At 47.0% G+C, this 21319-nt stretch overlaps 1 protein-coding gene and 1 long non-coding RNA gene across 4 annotated transcripts in view; one reads left to right on the plus strand and one right to left on the minus strand.

The window, feature by feature from the left end:
* Positions 1-21319, plus strand: part of CLDN14 (claudin 14) — a 78304-nt gene that overhangs the window by 51106 nt on the left and 5879 nt on the right. The window contains exons 1-2 of one of the 3 annotated variants that reach the window (XM_005548715.5): positions 7814-8125; positions 9710-9849. The exons of 1 other annotated variant lie outside the window; for it this stretch is intronic. The gene's annotated coding sequence lies outside the window, so the exon portion shown is untranslated. Of the gene's footprint in view, positions 1-7813; positions 8126-9709; positions 9850-21319 lie in introns of those variants that run through there. One more of the 3 variants, XM_005548714.4, reaches the window with a different exon arrangement.
* The window catches only part of LOC141409805 (uncharacterized), a 40378-nt gene continuing 24499 nt past the window's right edge, over positions 5441-21319 (minus strand). The window contains exon 2 of the long non-coding RNA XR_012432012.1: positions 5441-10049. This is a non-coding gene — a long non-coding RNA (uncharacterized lncRNA). The remainder of the gene's footprint in view (positions 10050-21319) is intronic.

Raw genomic sequence — 21319 nt, forward strand, 5'->3', positions numbered from 1 at the left:
CTGCCTGGTCCATGGCAATCTAGAGAAGCGCGTCTAGCCAGGCCGCAGCAGAGTCATCCCGATCCCTCAGCCGTAAGAGATACAACTGGGCCTGGGAGTGGAGAAAAAGACCTTGCAGAAAATTGTGTTTGAGATTCATACTTGTTCATTCAACAACTCCTGGTGGAGGGCTCAGTGCTCATCACAGCTGCCTTCTCTGACGGCTTGAGGGAGGGTTGGTGGCTCTGGCTGGCTACTGGGGGAGGAAAGAACTTGGGGCTTGGATGGGAGGCCCAGGTGAGGCTCAGATCTTCCTATGGCCAGCTGTGAGGACTGGATGTGATGCCTGGCAGTGATAATAGCTCCCTCACAGAGTCATTGGCAAGACTAAATAACAGTCTATGCAGACGTGCTTAGGAAATTATAAGGTCTGAGGCAGGCCGGAGGGTCAGGTTAAGAGGGCAGCAACTAGGTGGCATCCAAGACAGGTTTGGCCTTTGTCCAGAGTGTCAGTGGATGACTCTGCCATCATCCCTGGCCCCCTACCAGGCCCTGCTGTCAGCTACTCAGCTGCCCCGTCCGGTGAGAGCTGAGCCCCTGCCCAGGCTGGGGAGGCCTTCCCACAGCACACCCTGGAGAAGAGGACACTGCAGGAAGCTCCCTGTGTTGTGGCCCAAAATCCTGACTATCGCTCATCCTCCTGGGGTGGGCATGGATCAAGATTTGCCATTGGTGTCTCAGCATCAGCCGGAACTGAGAAGGGAGGGTGGTGGTGTGCTGATTAATAGCTGAGAACATTTATTCCAATAAAACTCCTTACTCCTAAACAAGTGGAAAGCTGCAAGACCACATTTGAGGGGGCAGTCCAATTCAGAATGGCTAATATCGGTCCTGGATGTTCTCTCTCTCTCTCTCTCTCTCTCTCTCTCTCTATATATATATATATATATATATATATATATATCTTTTTTTTTTTTTGAGACAGTCTCACTCACTCTGTTGCCCAGGCTGGAGTGCAGTGGCTTGATCTCGACTAACTGCAACCTCCGCCTCTCAGATTCAAGTGATTCTCCTGCCTCAGCCTCCCGAGTAGCTGGGATTGCAGATGCATGCCACCACACCCAGCTAATTTTTGTACTCACCATGTTGGCCAGGCTAGTCTTGAACTCCTGACCTCAGGTGATCTGACCACCTCAGCCTCCCAAAGTGCTGGGATTAGAGGCATGAGCCACCGTGCGCGGCCCTTTCTATATTTTTTATTGTAGTATAACATACATAACATAAAATGTACTATTTCAGGCATTCGAAGTACATAGTTCTGTGGCATTAAGTATATGCATATTGTGCAACCATCACCACCTTTCCTTTCCAGAGCTTTCTCCTCATCCCAAACTGAAAGTCTGCACCCATTAAACTGTAACTCCCCATCCCCCCACCCTCAGCCCCTGGTACCCGCAATTCTACCTTCTGTCTCTATGAATTTCACTATACTCGGTATCTCGTAAAAGTAGAATCACAGGCCGGGCGCGGTGGCTCACGCCTGTAATCCCAGCACTTTGGGAGGCCGAGGAGGGCGGATCACGAGATCAAGAGATCAAGACCATCCTGGCCAACATGGTGAAACTCTGTCTCTACTAAAAATACAAAAATTAGCTGGACGTGGTGGTGCATGCCTGTAGTCCCAGCTACTCAGGAGACTGAGGCAGAAGAATCGTTTGAACCCAAGAGGCAGAGGTTACAGTGAGCCGAGATCCCGCAACTGCACTCCAGCCTGGGTGACAGAGCAAGACTGTCAAGAAAAGAAAAAAGAAAAGAAAGAAGAATGAAAAGAAGAAAGAACGAATGAAAGAACGAAAGAAAGAGAAAGAGAGAGAGAAAGAAAGAAAAAGAAAGAAAGAAAGAAAGAAAGAAAGAAAGAAAGAAAGAAAGAAAGAAAGAAGAAAGAAAGAAAGAAAGAAAGAAAAAAGAAAGAAAGAAGGAAGGAAGGAAGGAAGGAAGGAAGGAAGGAAGGAAGGAAGGAGAGAGAGAGAGAAAGAGGGAGGGAGGGAAAGAAAGAGAGAGAGAGAGAGAAAAGTGGAATCACAGTATTTGTTTTTGCAATGGGCATATTTCACTTAACAGAACGTCCTGAAGGTTCATCAGTGTTGGAGCGTGTGTCAGAACTTCCTTGTTCAGGCTGGATGTTCCATTGTGTGGTTACAGCATATTTTGTTTATCCATCCATCTCTCAGTGCACACCTGGACTGCTGCCACCTCTTGACTATTACAAATAATGCTGCTATGAATGTGAGTGTGCAAATACCTGTTTGAGTCTCTACTTCATTCTTTTTATCTCTTTATATTTTAAGACATAGTTTTTTGGATGTCACTTCTCATCAGTTCGTTCCTGAGAAGCTCAGCTGGGAAGTTACTGGTGTCTGTCTCATCCAAAAGGTTAAATCTTCCAGTGTCCTGAGTACACACCAGCAATTAGCAAATGCAGGACCACATTGAAATGCCTGTTGCTGAGATTGTTGTCAGCTGAATTATGGGCTCCAGGTAGATAACAGTGAGGTTGCGTTTCACAAATGTGTCATCTGACTTTCAGAAACTTCCCATTTCATACCAACTATGCTCTGACAGCACCAAAGAAGCTGCAACCTGAGCTAAGGTGTACCTAGCCTCAGAGAAGAAAAGTGTAAAAGGAACCTCTTTAATTCATTTCCTCACTGATCTTCTCTATTAATACGTTGCCATCAGTTAACTTTCCTATTCTCTATTTGGAAATTTCCTTACTAAACAAAATTCTATCTGATTCTTTCTAAGTAGACTATGAGGCACTATTAACCCAAATTATGCATGAAGGATTATCTCAAGAAATGAGAGGGAGGAAGATGGCAGGATGGTGTTGGAAAGCACTGTGGTGTGTGTGGAAAACACTGAGTATGTGTGGAATGGGGACTTTTTACCTACCTGGCTGCAACATAGTATGTCATTCAAAACCCGCAGCAGGCTGGGCGCGGTGGTTCACGCCTGTAATCCTAGCACTTTGGGAGGCCGAGGTGGGCAGATCATGAGGTCAGGAGTTCGAGACCAGCCTGACCAACATGGTGAAACCCTGTCTCTACTAGAAATACAAAAATTAGCCTGGTGTGGTGGCGGCCACCTGTAGTCCCAACTACTTGGGAGGCTTAGGCAGGAGAATGGCGTGAACCCAGGAGCCAGAGGTTGCAGTGAACCAAGATTACACCATTGTACATCAGCCTAGGTGACAGAGCAAGACTCAGTCTCAAAAAATAAAATAAAATAAAATAAACAAAACCTGCAGCAACCCTGAGAACAACATGGCCCTCATCACACTGGCTAATGACTATGAAGTGCTGACCACACTCACTCCAGACACCGGCCGTATCCTGCCCAAGCTACACACCATCCAACCCAAGGGCAAGATCACCTTCTGCACTGGCATCCACCTGGCCCATCTGGCTCTGAAGCGCCAACGGGGCTCACACTCTTCCTACCTCACTCATCTTTGGGGCAGTTTTGTGGGATTTTCCTGAGGAAAGGGTCTATTTTTAAAAAACGGCCCCAAGGCCTACAGTTCTAAATCCAGACCATGTCTGAGCATGAGTCTAGGTTCCTGTATCCCTGCCCTCCCCCGTGGGGCTGGAAGCCCTGCATCCTCCTCAGTGAAGGGCGGAGACTGCCCATCCCTGCAGTGGGTCCGTATCTGGCCCTGTCCCCCTTCGCTTCTTACAGGGCAAGGGAGGCTCTGAAGCTGCTTCTTTCTTTCTTTATTGCAGTTGGCTTAGTTCCTGCTTCTTTTCCTGCCTGTGTCACCAGCAGGGAGGGAAGGAGTCCTCCAGCAAGAAGGTCCCCACCCCACATAGTGCCATTATCAATGCCGGGAATCCAGAAGGTCCCAACCCACAAACCACAACAGCCCTCTCCAGGCACGGGGGACCAAAGCTCTCCTTCGGCAATACCTACGATGGATAAGGCACCAAGCCGGGCACTTTGCATCCATCAACTCACACAGCTACATCATTACCAAACCTGGGCTCACCGTTCTTTTAACCAAAGATGGAGGATCCTTTTCCAAGGCTGAGCTGCCCTCCTTGTTGCCATGGAGAAAGAAGAAACCCTGGTTCATTCACTGCATGGCTCCTATGAGGCCTCAGAGGCAGCAGCTGCCTTGTGCTTCTCTCTCTCTGGACCTCACGTGACCTCTAGGCCTCACTGGACACAGACCCTGTGACTCCAGACAAAGGGTCAGCAACTTTCTGGGGCCCAGTCCAGCAATGCCTGCTCAGAGAGACCCATGGTTTGAAACCAAATGATGCATTTGTGCAGCCCTCCCGTTGTAACATTTGCCCAAGGGTTATGAACTGCGAAGCTAGCCCTGGACCGGGCTCGCTCCTCAGGGCCTCTGAACCCAGTGGTGCAGAGAGAGATGCAGACCCCGAGTCAGAAACACCACCACCTGGGCAGTGCAAGGAGCTGATGCCGAGATGCAAGGGCTGCAGTGAGGCCTTGGGGAGAACTTGCGGCTGCCAGTTCATCCTGGAAATGGATACAGGGTAGTAACATGAGACAGTGTAGTGGTAGGAGCCCACAAAGTGAGGCCAGTGTGCTGGGTTCACACCCTGCCTCCATCACTTACAGGTGTATGACCTTGGGCGGGTGATTTCACTTCTCACAGTCTCTTTCCCATCCATAAAATGAGGTTAATAGGAGTACCTAAAGCAAAAGTTGTTCTAGGATTAAATTAGTAAATAGACGTAATATGCTTAAAACCATAGCTAGCACACAATGAATGCTGCCTTTGTGTTCAGGACCACTGTGATTGTTGTTACTATTAACACAAGGAGTCTGCTTAGGTCAGACCTCTGCAAAGATATCGTAGGCCTAGCACCAAGGTTTTCATGGAAGTGTAGTGACTTTCACAGGATATGCTGTTGATGAATAGAGCAAGGTCAAGTTTTACCACGACCTTTTCTCTAGCAAGTTAGCTAAGGATCCACTAACTGCAGACTCAAGTTGTCAGCATGTATATCGCTCAAATCAAAGGGAACCCAAACCGGTAACCCAAACCCCAGGTATCTCTGCATACATAATTTTCCCTTCATTAATCTATTTAGTCAACAAACTTTTGCCAACTTCCTATGTGTCCGACCCTAGCGTGGCTCCATGAGAAATCAAAAAATGAATCAAGCTTCAAAGACCAGTTGAGATTAAAATAAAGGTGATCTGTCTATCCATCCATCCATCCATCCATCCATCCATCCATCCATCCATCCATCCGTCCGTCAATCTATCCATCCATCCATGCATCCATCCATCCTTTGAAACATTGACTAACTTCCATCGTACCCAACCCATCGGGATAGTTGTTGCCCTAACTGAATGGGATGATTTTAGGAGTGTTAGGAAAATGCTCAAGACCTTCCTCCAAATCCTCACTTACCCCCGATTGGCATTCAAAGTTTTACTTTTAAATCTTTATTCCTTAGACTTAAAAGTACCTCCTGGGAGGGACAAAATGTTGAGCCATTATGATTCATTTACACCTTAGAGTTTAAAAACCGATCCAAGGGCAGACATCGATGGAAATTGGAGGAGCCAGAAGAGTCCCCCACCCACTCAGGGAGAGGATTGGGAGAGAGGGGCTGGAGCCTTGGGGCCAGCCTCCCTACCCCCTCATTTTCCCTGGCTCTATGTGTGCCTGTGGCCCTGACTATGAGAGGCGGGAGGGGAAGGTATAGTGCTAGCCAGGCTCCCTGCTACTTATACGTGCTGGAGTCCAATAACTGTTTGATGAACGAAGAACAAATCAATACCTTTCCATTTAGATTTCGTCACATTGTGTTTCTGTGACTTTGCCCTCTGGTCCAGGAAACACTGTTTTATCCAAGAGGAGCCTTGGGCCAGGGTCACAGGGCAGGGAATTTTCATACTTCAACCCAGAACAGGAATGAATTGTTCCAAAGAAAATCAAGACTAATGAAAGTTTCACGAAATATCTACAAAATGGAACGTTATGTCCATTTCATTCACTGTCATAGAATAATATCCCTAAAAAATATCATAATATTTTAAAGCAATTTGGAGTTTATATTTTCTCCCTGTGGGGTATCCTAATACACAATGAATGCCAATAAATCAAAGCCAGTTGTAAACTAAATGTTATGAACTTGTAACCAAATCATCTCAAAGGCAAAGTTATAAAAAATAATTTTTTAAATGCCCAGCATAAAATTATAGATAATATGGGCACATTTTACTATTATGCTAGTACCCCTACATATTCCCATATTCTTAAAATGTTTTTCAGCAAAGGCAATGATTCTATCTCCAAGTTAGTTCATTCCTTTAACAATTTCATTTCAGCCTGTGTAACTTCTTTAGGTGAGGTGGAGGATCTAACGAAAAGGTCTATTTCGTTGTCAGGTAAAATTCTGCGTGGTTTTACGTAACTTTCCTGGCATAGATAGTGAAATAGTATATCTGGTGGGAAACCTCTAAGGATAGAGGATCTGGGCTTGCAAATGACCTGAACCAAAGTTGTTTTTGTTTGTGACTGTTCACTTCCAAGGAAAAGACCAAAAAAGCTATGCAGGTGTGGGTGATGTCAATCCTCCATCAATAACATTTAACAGATGCTTCCAAGTGCCTGCTCCAAGCTCCTGACACTACTAGATGTGCTGCCTTTCTGTCCTTCACCGTCCCATTGCCAGGGACACAGGGGCCAGGCTTCCAGTCCATGCCCAGAGCACTCATCCACACCAGATTCCTTCGCTGCATCTTTTTTTTTAAGCACCAACCGGAGCCTGGCGGATTGATGCAAGCTATGGAAGACACACAGAAGCCCAAGTAAGTCCCTGGCCCTGGAGCATCTGCGGTGGGCTCAGCGAGTACGGGGTGGAAATGCTTGTCATGTTAAATCCATGGCTGTCAGCACACTTCTGAATTCCAGAATCACCCACAGTGATTTTCAAAATTGAAAAGGAACTGGGATTTGTGCCTTGAGAGCGTCCCCAAACCTTGGAGCCACTCAGGGTGCTGGCTCTCGGCTACACATTCCCACCAAGAGATTTCATTCTTGCAATTTTCAAGGCCAAACATCTCCTAATCATAGAATCACTCCTCAAAGGGTTGGAGGCATTCCCAGCCCCGCCCAGTTCCCTCAGCCACCCTCAGGTGCTGCCTTCACTTCCGGAAGAACTCTCCCCAGCCCTCCTGGACATTGCTCTCAAGAAAATGTCTTGACCTTCCAAGAAAGCCACCTTCTTCCATCAGCACCGGCTTCACAGTATGCCACATCTCTTATCTCCAACTCATAGCAAATTGTCCCTCTTTCCACTCTGTGCTCCTCAGCCCATCCAGCTCCACATTCCACCAACAGACCACCCGAATCACTCACAGCTGCAGTTGCAGAAAAAAGCAAACAAACGAAAGCAGTTGCTCCTTGATCGGAATTGACCAGCATGCATCTAGGGCCCATAGCAGCCTGAAGGCTGAGAAGCTGAGTCACTCAATAGCAGAAAAACCCAAAGCTGTGTGGGGACAACCGCCAGGTGGTGGCTCAGAGGAGGACACAGTCGCTGTGGGCAGGTGGTCAGGGTGCAGGAGGGAATGAGCTGTGGATTTTTAGTAATCTACAAGAATCAGGCAGTTCCAGGACACAGGGACGTGAGTGTGAAGAGCCAATGGACCCAGAGCCGAGAGCCTGGGCAGGCGTGGGCTGGACTCTGGACGCCCTGCAACCCTGCCAGGCTGGGAAGGGGAGGCTTGATCCTGAGGGCGTGTTAGGAAAGAGATGCCCAGGTTCAGGTGTATTGCGCATTTTTTTTCCACAGGGCAGAAATGACATTTCTGGTTGGTCTTGAATGTCTGCTCTGGCCAAGCCACCTCCTCTCATGCTAGTTAACCAAGTGGCACGTGTGCCCACGCAGGCCGTTCTAAGGAACACTATAATTGTCTAGGCAATTTTCTCTCAAATACTCCGGCCTGGAAGCGTCCGGTCAGCAGAAGAGGGAAGGCAGGAGGGCGGCAGCGTTCCGGCTGAGTCCTCTTGTACATGGGAGCTGGAGTCCGGCCAGGCTCCAGAGTGGCTCCGGCTGGCAAGGGAACTGAACAGGAAGATGGGACTCGAGGTTTTCTGCATGTGAGTTTGGGGTGAAGCTGTGGATGTGGGGTGGGCAGGGTTGGGGTTGACAGTCATCTGTTTTGGAAGCCCTGAAGCCCCGTCCGTTGCATATGCCTGCGGCCTGGAGCGTTCTCCAAGGGGAACTGGCTGTGCTGGCCCCTGCAGGAAAGACAGCTGGAGGCTGGGCTGGGCAGCCCCCAGAGGACCCCACGCAGTCGGCCGGAGGGCAGCCAGGCTCCTAATGAGCCAGGAAGGACAATAATCCGGTTCCTGAGAGTTTGGGCAGAACTCTTTTCATCGCTTACCAGGCCTGCTTGGGAGCAAGGACTGAATCTGTTGAGTGTTTTGAGGCCACGGGTCAGCTCCGGGAGCTTGGCGCCACTGCCCCCTTCTGTCTGCTGGGAATCCCTCATTTTTCTGCAAAGAGGGCCAGGCGGAACATTCTCCTCCTCCCTAAATACACCTCTGCCCTCCAACACAGACACATACTAGCATGGCAGAAGGGGTGGGAAAGTGATAGATCTCTCTCAGTAAGGGTAAAACAATGGTGCTGAAGAGGAATGTCATGCAATTTGAGACATGAGCTAATCCTTCAATTACCTGGGGCCCCACATCCCCAACAGCTGACACCGCTTCCCAGGATGGGCAGGAGGGACCCAGGCAAAATAGAAAAGGAACCAGGATTAGTGTCCTGAGACGGTCCCCAACCTTGGAGTGCTGTCCTCACTGGCTTTAATTGGGTGCTGGCTTTAATTCCTGCAGTGTTCAAGGCCAGACATCTCTTGATCACTGGGTTTCATTTTTGAAGTTTTGGGAAACCAGAGGACAGCTCATCATTGCGCGTACCCAGGGGCTGGGTCCGGGTCTGCTGTGAAAAGATGCTGTCATCTGGGCTCAGTGCTCATGCCTGTGTCTCTTGGTCACTCACTGGAGTTGGGGACGGGCTTATCTGTTAGGACGATAAAACTTCAGTAGCATACGCCTTGCATGTGCTGGTATCCTTCCCAAAGGGCTTGTCGGTTTTTACATATATTATCTCAGCATCTTCTAGACGTCTCTGGGGGAGGAGCTATTCCAATGTAGACAGTCAGGTGAGTAATAGGCTGAGTAGCTTGCCCAAGATCAGTCAGACTTGAAGCCAGCACCAGCCCCCATCCTTATCTGGCTCCAATCTGATTTGCAAATCTCAAGCTTACTGTGTTTTATTCACCCATCTGTATAATGGGTTCAATGCTTCTTAAGGCATCTACAGAAAAATCTATAAAAAGGAAGACACATAGATTCTTCCTTTGGTGCTATGAAAAAAATGTCACTATTAAATATTTCCTGTTTTCCACTTAGTTTTTTTTTAGATAAAGATCAATAAAATGGAATATGTCCATTTTTGTTTTTAAAAAAATCATTCTGTTGCCTATCTATCGAAAAAGATCTTTCATTACACAGAACAAGAAGTCTGAAAATCTGTTTTCAAGGCTAGTACCGATGTATTTTTAAAATGCAGGTGGTCAGCCTTGCCAGCTCAGGAATGATTCTTGGCGTTTTCAAACTCAAACGTTCCTCCTTCCCGCTGATCTGTGGATTCCTCATTCACACCATTTGCAGGACAAGTGGCTGCCAGGGCCAAGGACTTTTCACTGACTGGCCAACAGCAACATCTTGTGGGGAATTTTCTACTCCAGGCCATTTGCTGGGAGGGCTCCTGGGCCTGAGCTGCTACGGCCTCCTTCATCTCTCCCTGTGGGGTGAGTCTGTGAAAAGAAAGACGGGAGAAGCTGAGGCTCGTTCACTCACCTTGTCCACTTCATTCCCAAGAGAAGTATCGGGGGGACCTGCCAGGGTTAGGGGAAGCTCTGAGCTGAGCGCCTTGTGCAAAGAGGCAAGGTACTCGGAGGAAGCTGTTTTCTTCCGGGCCTGGAAGTGCACATGCTCGTCTACAGCTTTCCTGGAAGAAGAAAAAAAACAAAAACTGAGATTTAGAACACCAGGTCTGTTTCCACTGGCGGCCACTCTTGGGCACAGGAGACCAGCAAGAGCTTTGCTTTCAAAAGGTTCTTCCATGGCAGATATTCGCAGAGACATCAGGGCTACACTTAAATGAAGGAAAAGTAAACATATGAAACCATATTTTTGATTCCACAGAACACTGCAAGACTGTCTCTGTTCCTTCCCACATCCTAACTCGATGCACTCATTGTTTTAAGGGGGGAAACCCAATGTCCAGTTCCTGGCATGTCCATAACAGGCAGGGTCAGCTTCATGGGCACGTGCGCTGTGCAGTTACAGGGAGCCCCGTGCTCAGAAAGGCTTGCACTGGGCTTGATGTTCTGCAGACGCCATCTTGACATTCTTAATAATTTCTGAACAAGGGGTTCTGTATTTTCATTTTGCACTGGGTTCTGCAAATTATCTAGCCAGTCCTGAGAGCGGCAAAGGTAACCTACAGAGCCTGGTACTCTTCAGAGCAAATGCACAACCTGGCCACTGTGTATATGTCTAAAGGCTAAGCTGCACCCGCCATGCACTACTTTATCTGCAAGGCCTTTGCTTACACAAGGATTTCTGCAATCTGAAATCTCATATCTGACCCAATTAATTCTAAATGTCTTTATATCAAAGTATCACAGGCTTTCCTGAAAGACTGACCCAATCATGTTCTCACCACTGTGAGTGTATGCTTTAGGGCCTGGGCCAGGAGGAGATTTGTTCTCAAAGGTCATCCATGGGCTGGGGGCAGTGGCTCACACCTATAATCACAGAACTTTGGGAGTCCAAGGTGGGAGGATCATGAGGTCAGGAGTTTGAGACCAGCCTGACCAACATGGTGAAACCTTGTCTCTACTAAAAATACAAAAATTAGTCAGGCATGGTGGCAGGCGCCTGTAACCCCAGCTACTAAGGAGGCTGAGGCAGGAGAATCGCTTGAACCTGCGAGGTGGAGGTTGCAGTGTGCTGAGACTGTGCCATGGCACTCCAGCCTGGGTGACAAAGTAAGACTCTGTCCAAAAAAAAAAAAAAAAAAAGTCATCCATGAAAATATAAATGCCTGTGGGGTAACTTCTTGGCCAAGATTAACAGTGAGGGAGGCTCAGTGCCCACGATGGACTGGGGTCCCAGGAAGAGGACCCAGGTTGTAAGAACAGGCTTCCATGGGGCTCTGGGAAGGTAAGAGCCAGATGGCAGCAAGATAAATAAGGAAACCCCACACACACACTTTTTCTAGATGGCAGAAGAAAGGGGTGCAGGGTCACATGAGAGAAGATAAAATTGTAACTAGAGAAGAGAATCTTAGACAAAGGCGGTGCGAGAGCCTAGCCTTAGGGGTAGGTGAGACAATATTGCAGGGACAGGCCAAGCACAACTGTCCCCATCTCAGGAGATCCCAAAGAGAGCCTGCAGTCGGCAGGCAGGCCCAGCAGAACAGACATCTGAACTATGACTCTCTGTTACACCATTTTGGACTCTTTAAACTCCTAATAAGACCTTTAAAAGTTACATCAGGTACGGTGGTGGCTCATGCCTGTAATACCAGCACTTTGGGAGGCCGAGGCGGGCAGATCATTTGAGGTCAGGAGTTTGAGACCAGCCTAGCCAACATGGTGAAACCCTGTCTCTACTAAAAACACAAAAATTAGCTGGGTGTGGTGGCGTGCGCCTGTAATCCCAGCTACTGGGGAGGCTGAGGCAGGAGAATCGCTTGAACCCAGGAGGCGGAGGTTGCAGTGAGCTGAGATCGTGCCATTGCACTCCAGTCTGGGCGACAGAGCAAGACTCTGTCTCAAAAAAATAAAATAATAAAAGTTACATCAATGAAGCCAGTGGGGCTGGGTGCAGTGGCTCACACCTGTAGTCCCAGCTACTCGGAAGGCTGAGGTAGAAGGAAGGATCACCTGAGCTTAGGAGGTCAAGGCTGCAGGGAACCATGATCGTACCACTGCACTCCAGCCTGGCCAACAGAGCGAGAACCTGTCTCTAAAATACAAATAAAATAAAATAATTTTTAATGAAATAAATAAGCCAGTGGTTCTGAAACCTGGCTGCACATCAGAATCACCTGGTGGGGGAGAGGAGCTCAAAAATTCCCATGCATGGACCCTACCCTAGTCAGTGAATCAGAATGTCTGGAGGTGGCCAGGGCATCTGGATCTTTTTTAAACTCTCCATGGGCTGCGGCTACAGCAGGAGGGTGGAGAGCCACCAATCCAGGTGACTCCTCCAGGATGTATGGACCTTCCTTGTGTCCTCATGTCCCTCCATCCCAGCTTCAACTCCATGGCCTGCCGTGATCTTCATTCATTTGTGTGCATACTTATTTCCCTTGGCTGTCCACCTTCATCATTTTCCCCTAGGAAAACCCCCACCAAATCCAGAGCCGCCTTTTGTCCACTTAGGACCCTCGCAGTGCAGCTGCCAGTGCTGGGAAAGGCTGTCTGGCGCGATGGTCCAGTGGTACCCTCAAGACCACTTGCCCCACCTGCACCCAGCACTGACCAGCACTTGACCCCTTGACTTGGTCCAGGCCTGCTCTCATTCTCCTGGATGACTGTGCTCTCCTCTGTGCTCAAGCCCCCCGCACCTCGTCCCCAATCTCCTGTCTCATGACGTCATGTTGCTTCTTATTTCCCTGAGAAACTTGGAGCAATCTCAGAACATGTGTTAGTGTCCACTGACATCTCCTCCAGCCTCCTGCTCCCACCTCCCCTCCCGTTCTGGAGTGCGCTCTCTCCATGCTGGTCAGAGCTGGTCTCTCCATGTGCGCACAGGATCCCTGCTGCCCCTACAGATGTCTCCCTCCTCGCTGGACCGTTTCCTCAGGCATGCAAACATGCTTCCGTGTCTCTCATCTTCAAAACAACAGCAAAACTAAAGAGTCCTCTCTTGCCTACACATCCCACTGGCAGAGATTTCTAACTCCTTTGATTTTGTTTTTTGTTATTGGTGGTGGTGTTCTGGGTGGCAGGATGGGGATTGCCTGGGATCCCTTTGGCAATCTGGCGAAGCTGATGTATTCTTCTCAGCACAATGCTTTTAAATGTGTAACATAACACATAACATGCAGGATTATAAAGGAAGTGAATTATAGTAAAACATAGTTATCAAAATATTTTAGTGCAATTCTATTCCTAGTAATGGATGACCTTCCTTATTAATGCATTACATTATGAGGTCTAGCAAGGGTCTTATAAGTACCATGTGAAATTGTGACAATGGTAAATGTTCTTTGCAGGTATCTGCAATGCCTGTAATGCGATGCAAAATATCATTACCTCTATTGCTGATTAAGGCATAGGCACTGGTCGTATTGCTGTAGATGGCTGCCTCCATTCAGGATTGAAGGAAATGCTAATTGTCAGTGAGAGGTTGATCAAATAGAAGATGTCACTTTTTTTCCTAGCTGAGTTGAAAGATACCCTGAGGTCTGTGGGCCCTGGACCCCGTCCTAAAACTGTTGCCTCATTTCCTGATTCTCCTGGAGGGTCCAAGTTCTTGAAAGAATTCTCTCCTGTCCCTCTGTCCCTATTCTCTCTTGAATCCACTCCCATCAACTCCACTGAAACTGGCTTATCAAGGTCTCTGATTTCCTTCATGTTGCTAATCCAGCGATCACTTCTCAGTGCTCAGATGACCTGATTTATCAGATTACTTGACTTGACACAGTAGATTGCTCTCTCCAACATGGAGCTCTGTCCTCCCTCACCAGTCTCCTCTGGGTTGACCGTTCTCTACTGGCCACTCCTATAGCCCATGGCTGGCTCCTCTTCCTCCCTCTATCTTCATCCCTCCCCTGATGTTGGAGGGTTCCTAGAATCAGCCCTGGAGCCCCTGCTTTTCTCTATCTAACGCTTCCTCCTAAGAGCATCCATCCTGTCTTTTAATCCCATCTCCATGCGGTGGAGACACAAACAGACTTCTCCGGTTCAGTCCCTCCCTGAACCCTGCACTTACATATGCAAGCATGGTTATCCCCAGCTGGGTAAGCACAGACATCTCAAACTCAACAAGTCCAAAACAAAATTCCTCTCTTCTGCCCTTCATCCTCTGTATCAGTCAGAGTTCTCCAGAGAAACAGAGCCAATAGGATGTGCATCTATATAGAAAGAGATCTATTTATTCTAAGGAATTGGCTCACATGATTCTCAAGGCTGGCAAGTGCAAAATCTGCAGGGTGGGCCAGGTACAGTGGCTCACACCTGTAATTCCAACACTTTGGGAGGCCAAGGCTGGAGGATTGCTTAAGCCCAGGAGTTCAAGACCAGGCTGGACAACATAGTGGGACCTCCATCTCTACAAAATATTTTTAGAAATTAGCCAGACATGATAGCACATGCCTGTAGTCCCAGCTGCTCAGGAAGCTGAGGTGGGAGGATCACTTGAGCCTAAGAGGTCAAGACCAGCCTGGGCAATATAGCAAGACCCCATCTATAAAATAAAATTCTGCAGGGTGGGCTAGCAGTCTGGAGACCCAGGATCGCTGACACTGCAGTTTCAGTTGGAAGGCAGCCTGCTATAGAGCCAAGAAGGGCTGATGTTGGAAATAAAGGTCAAATACAGTCTGCTGGAGAAAGTTTCTTGCTCAGGGGAGGCTGCATGTTATGGACTAAACATTTGCATTCTCCCAAAATTCCTACATTGAAGCCCTAAGCCCCTATGTGATAGTATTTGGAGACGGGGCCTTTGGGAGGTCATTAGGGTTCAGTGAGGTCATGAGGGTGGGTGCCCTCACAATGAGATTTGTGCTCTAAAAAGAAGGGAAAGAGAGAAAGATTTCTTTCAGCCTGCGTGCAAAGAAGAGGTCAGGTGAATTTCCACCAGGAACCAAAGCAGCCAGAACCTTGGTCTTGGACTTTCCAGCCTCCGGCATTGTGAGAAAATTAATTTCTGTGGCTTAATCCAGCAAGTCTGTGGTATTTTGTTGTGGCAGTCTGAGCTGATGGAGACACCAGTTTGGTTTTTGTTCCAGTCTGGCCTTCACCTGACTGGGTGCAGCCTACCCACATTATGGAGGGCAATCTGCTTTCAATGTTAACCTTGTCCAAAGACTAACTTCACAGAAACATGAAGAATAGTGTTCAAATCACATATCTGGGCACCCCATGACCCAGCCAAGTTGACACATAAAATTGATCATCACACCCTCCATACCCAGATCTCCAACCCTCTTCAAGCTCTCAATAAATGGCAACTCCATTCTTCTAGTTGCCCAAGACAATAACTTTAGGCACCTGTGTCTCACACCCCACAGCTAAACCACCAGCACATCCTGCTAGCCTCACCTGAATATAGAAACTGACCTCTTCCTGGCACCCACCTTTGTCCCACTACCTTGGCTCAGCCTCTAGCATCTCTTACCTGAAAGATCACAAGAACCTCCTGCTTGGTCTCCCTAATTCAGCCCAGATGTAACCTTGGACAAGTGATGTAACCTTTCTACACCTCAGTTTCCCTATCTGTAAATAAGGATGGCAACATGCACATTGAGATTGTTTAAGAGTTCATTAAATGCCCATAGAAGCACTTAGCACATGTTTGGCATATCATAAACCCTCTGGAACTTTAACTATGACTGTTTTCACTCCTATCATTAACAACTAACAACTTTGGAGCACCTGGGCTTCAAAGCTAAATTTACAAAGAATGAGTTTTAAACCTCATGTTTAATAGTATTTTCCTTACCATTAGAAAATCTTAGCCTCATGTTTTCATTTGACACCACATTTTAACCACTGCAATTTATGCACAGTTCAATTCTCAAGTAAATAATTTTCAGAGGCTTACAAAATTCACAGAATCGTTGTCTTATTCATGAAGGTTTTCAGTCAGTTGAGACAATGACCTACTGCTTGTTTGGAGTTTGCTTTGTTTTTCTATTTTGGTGTAAGTCCTGACTAAAGGGGGAGCCCAGTAGGCTCTGCTGGATTTCCAAGGTCTTTACTCAGCAGGCTTCTGAGTCACCTTATTCAAATTTGGACTCTGCCCCAAATTTGGGCTTTTATGGTCTATGAAACCAAGACATGTTGACTTAAGAAAACCAGACACCCAGCCCGAAAAGGTCAGTCACCAATTTGGGTACACCCCAGCCAATTGCACACAAGCTGGAGACATGAGCCCCCCAAACTCCCTGTGAGCTAAGTGAATGCACACACTTCTTAAGCTCAGAGAAGCTGAGTCATTTGATTACTATATGGGTTACTTACTGTAGATTGTGTTTGCACTTGAATTTTCAAATTTGCAGGGGACTTTCCAGATTCTTCTTTCTCCATGTCCTCTACCTTTTCCTTGGATTTTGTCCTCCACACTTTGAGACAAGAAGCTAACCGTGGCTTTTTTTTTTTTTTTTTTTTTTTTTTTTTTTTTTTTTTTGTAAAGACAGGGTCTCACTATGTTGCTCAGGAATGGCCTTGAACTCCTGGAATCATGCAATCCTCCCACCTTGGCCTTCCAAATGTTGAGATTACAGGTGTGAGCCACTGCACCTGTCCTGTTTTTATCAATGACAAATGTGAAGCCACCAGATCACACTCAATGCCTGTCCCGGAAGGGGACCCAGTTCTTATAATCACAGATGAGGTTTTTTTGTTTGTTTGCTTTTTGAGATACGATGTTGCTCTCTCACCCAGGCTGGAGTGCAATGGCACAATCTCTGCTTGTTGCAATCTATGCCTCCCAGGCTCAAGCCATCCTCCCACCTCAGCCTCCAAAGTAGCTGGGATTACAGGCTTGAGCCACTATGCCCAGCTAATTTTTCTTTTTCTTTTTAGTGGAGACAGGGTTTCACCATGTTGACCAGGCTGGTCTTGAACTCCTGAGCTCAAGTGATCCTCACACCTCAGCCTCCCAAAGTGCTGGGATTATAGGCGTGTGCCATGGGGCCTGGCCAAGCGTTTTCTCTGTAATGCCCTGTGCTGCCATTCAGCTACTCTCCTGTGTTTGTTTCCTGGGGCTGCCATAACAAAGCACCACAACCTGGGAGGCCTGAAACAACAGAAATTTATTCTCTCATGATTCTGAAGGCTGGAAGCTTGAAACTAAGGTGTGGGCAGGCTGGTTCCTTCCAGGGCTGAGAGGGAGCATCTGTCCCGGGCCTCCTGCTGGGCCTCTGCCGGTTGCTGGCGATCCTCCGCGTTCCTTGGCTTGGTAAGTTCTCGCTCCACTCTCTGCCTCCTTGTTGCAATCTATGCCTCCCAGGCTCACGTGTTCTTTCTATTCCATCTGCATGTGTTCTATTTCCGTCTGCACGTGTTTTTCTATTTCCGTCTTCATATGCCCATCCTCTTATAAGGACACCAGCCCTATTGGTTTAGGGGCCACTCTGTTTTAGTATGACCTCATCTTAACTAAATCTGCAATGACCCTATTTCCAAATAAGGTCACATTCTGAGGCACTGGGAGCGGGGAGGACTTCAACATATCTCTTTTGGGGGACCAGGTCAGTCCATCGCATCCCCTAGATAAAGTGTTCCCACAGAACACTTGACCGTTAGTCATCTAATAATCAGCTAAGGCTTTAGGAAATGTTTTTATGTCCTCCTGGGTTTTGGGGGGTATTGTTTCGTTTTGTTTTGTTTTACTTTTCTAGTATTTTTTTTTTTAATCTCAGATGGCAAGTTTTTAATTACCTGCACCTTGAAAAATGAAAAACAACAGCAACATAGCAAACCTGCCTGACTATCTTGTCAGGAAAAATCGCTCTGAAAAGGCACCCATGTATTTAAGCAAATGAAACTCAATCATTTCATTTTAAAATGCTGATCTACTGCATTTTCAATGAATTCTAATGAAATCTGGTGAGTTGAAATGAGAGAGATAAGGCCTCCGGAAAGGGTTTTAATTTTTGTGGTCATAGTCCCTTAAGTTTGTAGTTTTCGGTAAATCAATAGGTCATTCAATCTTACTGAGCTGAAAATAGCCTCTGTAACCATTTAACTGCGTACCATGGTTTTCATTTGTATTAACATAAACTTTTCTTCAAATCAGTTCTTGTTATAAAAAAAAATAGATTTTTATTTCTTCATCCAAAAGAGAGGGGAGGAATTCATGGAACGTGTCATGTCCATATGATTTTGAGTAAGATATTTCACGCTGGTTTTCTCAAATAACAACAGCAAGCAGTAACTATCATGATAGTAATAAGTTGTAGTCATGTAAGTGTCCTGTCTCTGCCTCTCATGGAAAGGCTTCATGAACGACTCTATGCGGATGGCATAGAAAGTCCTCACACATTTAAAATCTAGATGCCTGCCAGTCTGAAAAATAACCCAAGGAAAGTTACAGGAAGTTTGGAATAGTGATGAAGAAAGTTTTATTTTTAGAGCCAACACCCCACAGCGTAGCCCATCTGAAATGAATATGAAATGGTTTTTCCAAGGTACTGCTTGATCACTTTCTCATCATTCTTACATATTTCTGTAAGAAGATGTGCTAAAAATAGCCCCTCTAAAGTATCCCTAAGCTTCTTGAAAAGATATGCATTTGTTTTGCAAATTATTAAGAAACACAGTGTCCAAGATGTCCTTAGGAAATGCTAGTTGAGGCTGGGCACAGTGGCTCACACCTGTAATCCTAGCACTTTGGGAGGCAGAGGTGGGTAGATCCCTTGAGGCCAGGAGTTTGAGACCAGCCTGGCCAACACGGTGAAACCCCATCTCTACTAAAAATATAAAAATTAGCCAGACGTGGTGGTGGGGGCCTATAATTCCAGCTACCCAGGGGGCTGAGGCAGGAGAATCACTTGAACCTGGGAGGCAGAGTTGCAGTGAGCCGAGATAGTGCCACTGTACTCCAGCCTGGGTGACACAGTGAGACTCTGTCAAAAAAAAAGAAAAAGAAAGGAAGGAAGGAAGGAAGGAAGGAAGGAAGGAAGGAAGGAAGGAAGGAAGGAAGGAAGGAAGAAAGGAAGGAAGGAAGGAAGGAAGGAAGGAAGGAAGGAAGGAAGGAAGGAAGGAAGGAAGGAAGAAAAGAAAAAGAAATACTAGTTGAAGTTATTTCATGCAGATACCTCATAGCATAAGAATTACTTTCATTTCTCTGTGTTGAGTAGTTTTGCTAATATATCTCATCTAGATGAATCCAAATCTCCCTTGAGTTTATTTTTAGTTCCCAAATTCAAGCATTTATGATTTTGTTTGTTTATTTTGTTTTGTTTGCGACAGAGTCTCACTCTGTCACCCAGGCTAGAGTACAGTGGTGCAATCTCAGCTCACTGCAACCTTCAAGCGATTCTCCTACCTCAGCCTCCAAGTAGCTAGGATTACAGGCATGCATCACCAGACCCAGCTAATTTTTGTATTTTTAGTAGAGATAGGGTTTCACACTGTTGGCCAGGCTGGTCTCAAACTCCCGACCTCAGGTGATCTGCCCACCTCGGCCTCCCAAAATGCTGGGATTACAGGTGTGAGCCACCGTCCCCAGCCAAATCATTTATGAAATAGCTAGACAATAATGAAGAGGCCATTTGGTTGGGGTGACAGTGAGGACATTCAGGTTTTTGAACCAGACATTTTCTTAAGTGGCTGAACATCAACGTTGAAGCAACTCTACATTATTTCAAGGGCCAAGGACTATGTTCATTTTAAGGTGGCACTTCATTTTTCTCTAATAAGTTTACAGACAGAAAATCAGGTTTTACGCTATTTCTATAATGGACCCAACATCATGTCAGAGCATTTTAGGGCAAACATGTATAATGCTCATTCCCAAACATCTCAAGAGCCATTCCGACCACATGGCAGGCAAAAGGCACTGGTGACCACATCCTCCAACTCTCTGCCTGCACAGTGGCGCTCAGGGCAGTTCCGGGTAAAGAAACTTCCACCTGGCGGGCGCCTGTAGTCCCAGCTGCTCGGGAGGCTGAGGCAGGAGAATGGCCTGAACCTGGGAGGCGGAGGTTGCAGTGAGCAGAGATTGTGCCACTGCACTCCAGCCTGGGCGACAGAGTGAGACTCTGTCTCAAAAAAAAAAAAAAAGAAAGAAACTTCCACCACACCTGGCTTGTGCCTCAACTCCCTGCTGATGACCTGCACCCCTCCATTCTGGGGCTGACATTTCCTTCACCAGGGTGGGTAGACAAGGGCTGTGGAGCAATGCGTGTCCATAGGAAAGCTTTCATCACAGGGGCTGATTTTGCAAGGGACGAGGTGACGGCAGCAGGTGAGACTGCTGAGGGTTAAGGAGAGTAAGGGACTCAGACACCCCACCCATCCCACCCCTGCACCCCTCCAAGAAGCCTGGTCTCTATATGCAGCATCCACTAAACTTATTTGACTAGAGACACCCCTGCCACCTCCTTTACCAAAGAATAAGAACTTGCAGTGAAATCACTTTGGTACAATCACTTGGACTTGGCAATGGTAAGATAGGGTGGCTCTGTCCCTATCCCTTGACTGCTCTGACCCCAGGCAGTCAAGACACAGGCTGGTAGACAACACGTCCTCCCCTCAGTCCTGGCCAGGCCATCCCCATGGCCACTGCTGTTGAAATGATGATTAATCTGGAGCCAAAGTTGATGCAGTTGGGGTCCAGGTGAGCCAGGAGGTGAGCAAAACAAGGGCACCCTACTGTGTGCTCCAGAACCCTGCTTTTTTAAAGAAAAACATAGCTCAGAGAAAACAGAGGGAGACAACATAAAAGTTTATAATGGACACACACAAAAAAACCCTCTCCCTTCAGAGCTGGTGATCCTGAAACCAGAGCCAGTTGGAAGGGCCTATAGCAGCTCTGGCGTTTCACCGGTGCCCTTCACAGATTTTCAAAATTCTTTACAGCTCTATTGTTTTCTGATACTCTCTGCTGGGGACAAAGCCGACCAAAACTCTAAGGTTTAATGAGTGCCCTATTGGATTTCGAACTGGCATGGGGCCTGTAGCTTTGTTTTGGCCAATTTCTTTCATTTGGAATGGTGGTACTTACCCAATGCCTGTACTCCCATTGTATCTAGGAAGTAACTAATTTGCTTTTGATGTTGCAGATTCGTAGGCAGAAGGGACTTGCCTTGTCTCAGATGAGACTTTGGACTTGGACTTTTGAGTTAACGCTGCAATGAGTTAAGACCTTGGGGGACTGTTGGAAGGGCATGATTGTGTTTTGAAATGTGAGGACATGAGATTTGAGAGGGGCCAGGGCAGAATGATATGGTTTGGCTGTGTCCCCACCCAAATCTCATCTTGAATTATAGTTCCCATAATCCCCACATGTCATGGGGAGGGACCAGGTGGGAGG

This window comes from Macaca fascicularis, chromosome 3, assembly GCF_037993035.2.
Source record: "Macaca fascicularis isolate 582-1 chromosome 3, T2T-MFA8v1.1".
Lineage (NCBI taxonomy): Eukaryota > Metazoa > Chordata > Mammalia > Primates > Cercopithecidae > Macaca > Macaca fascicularis.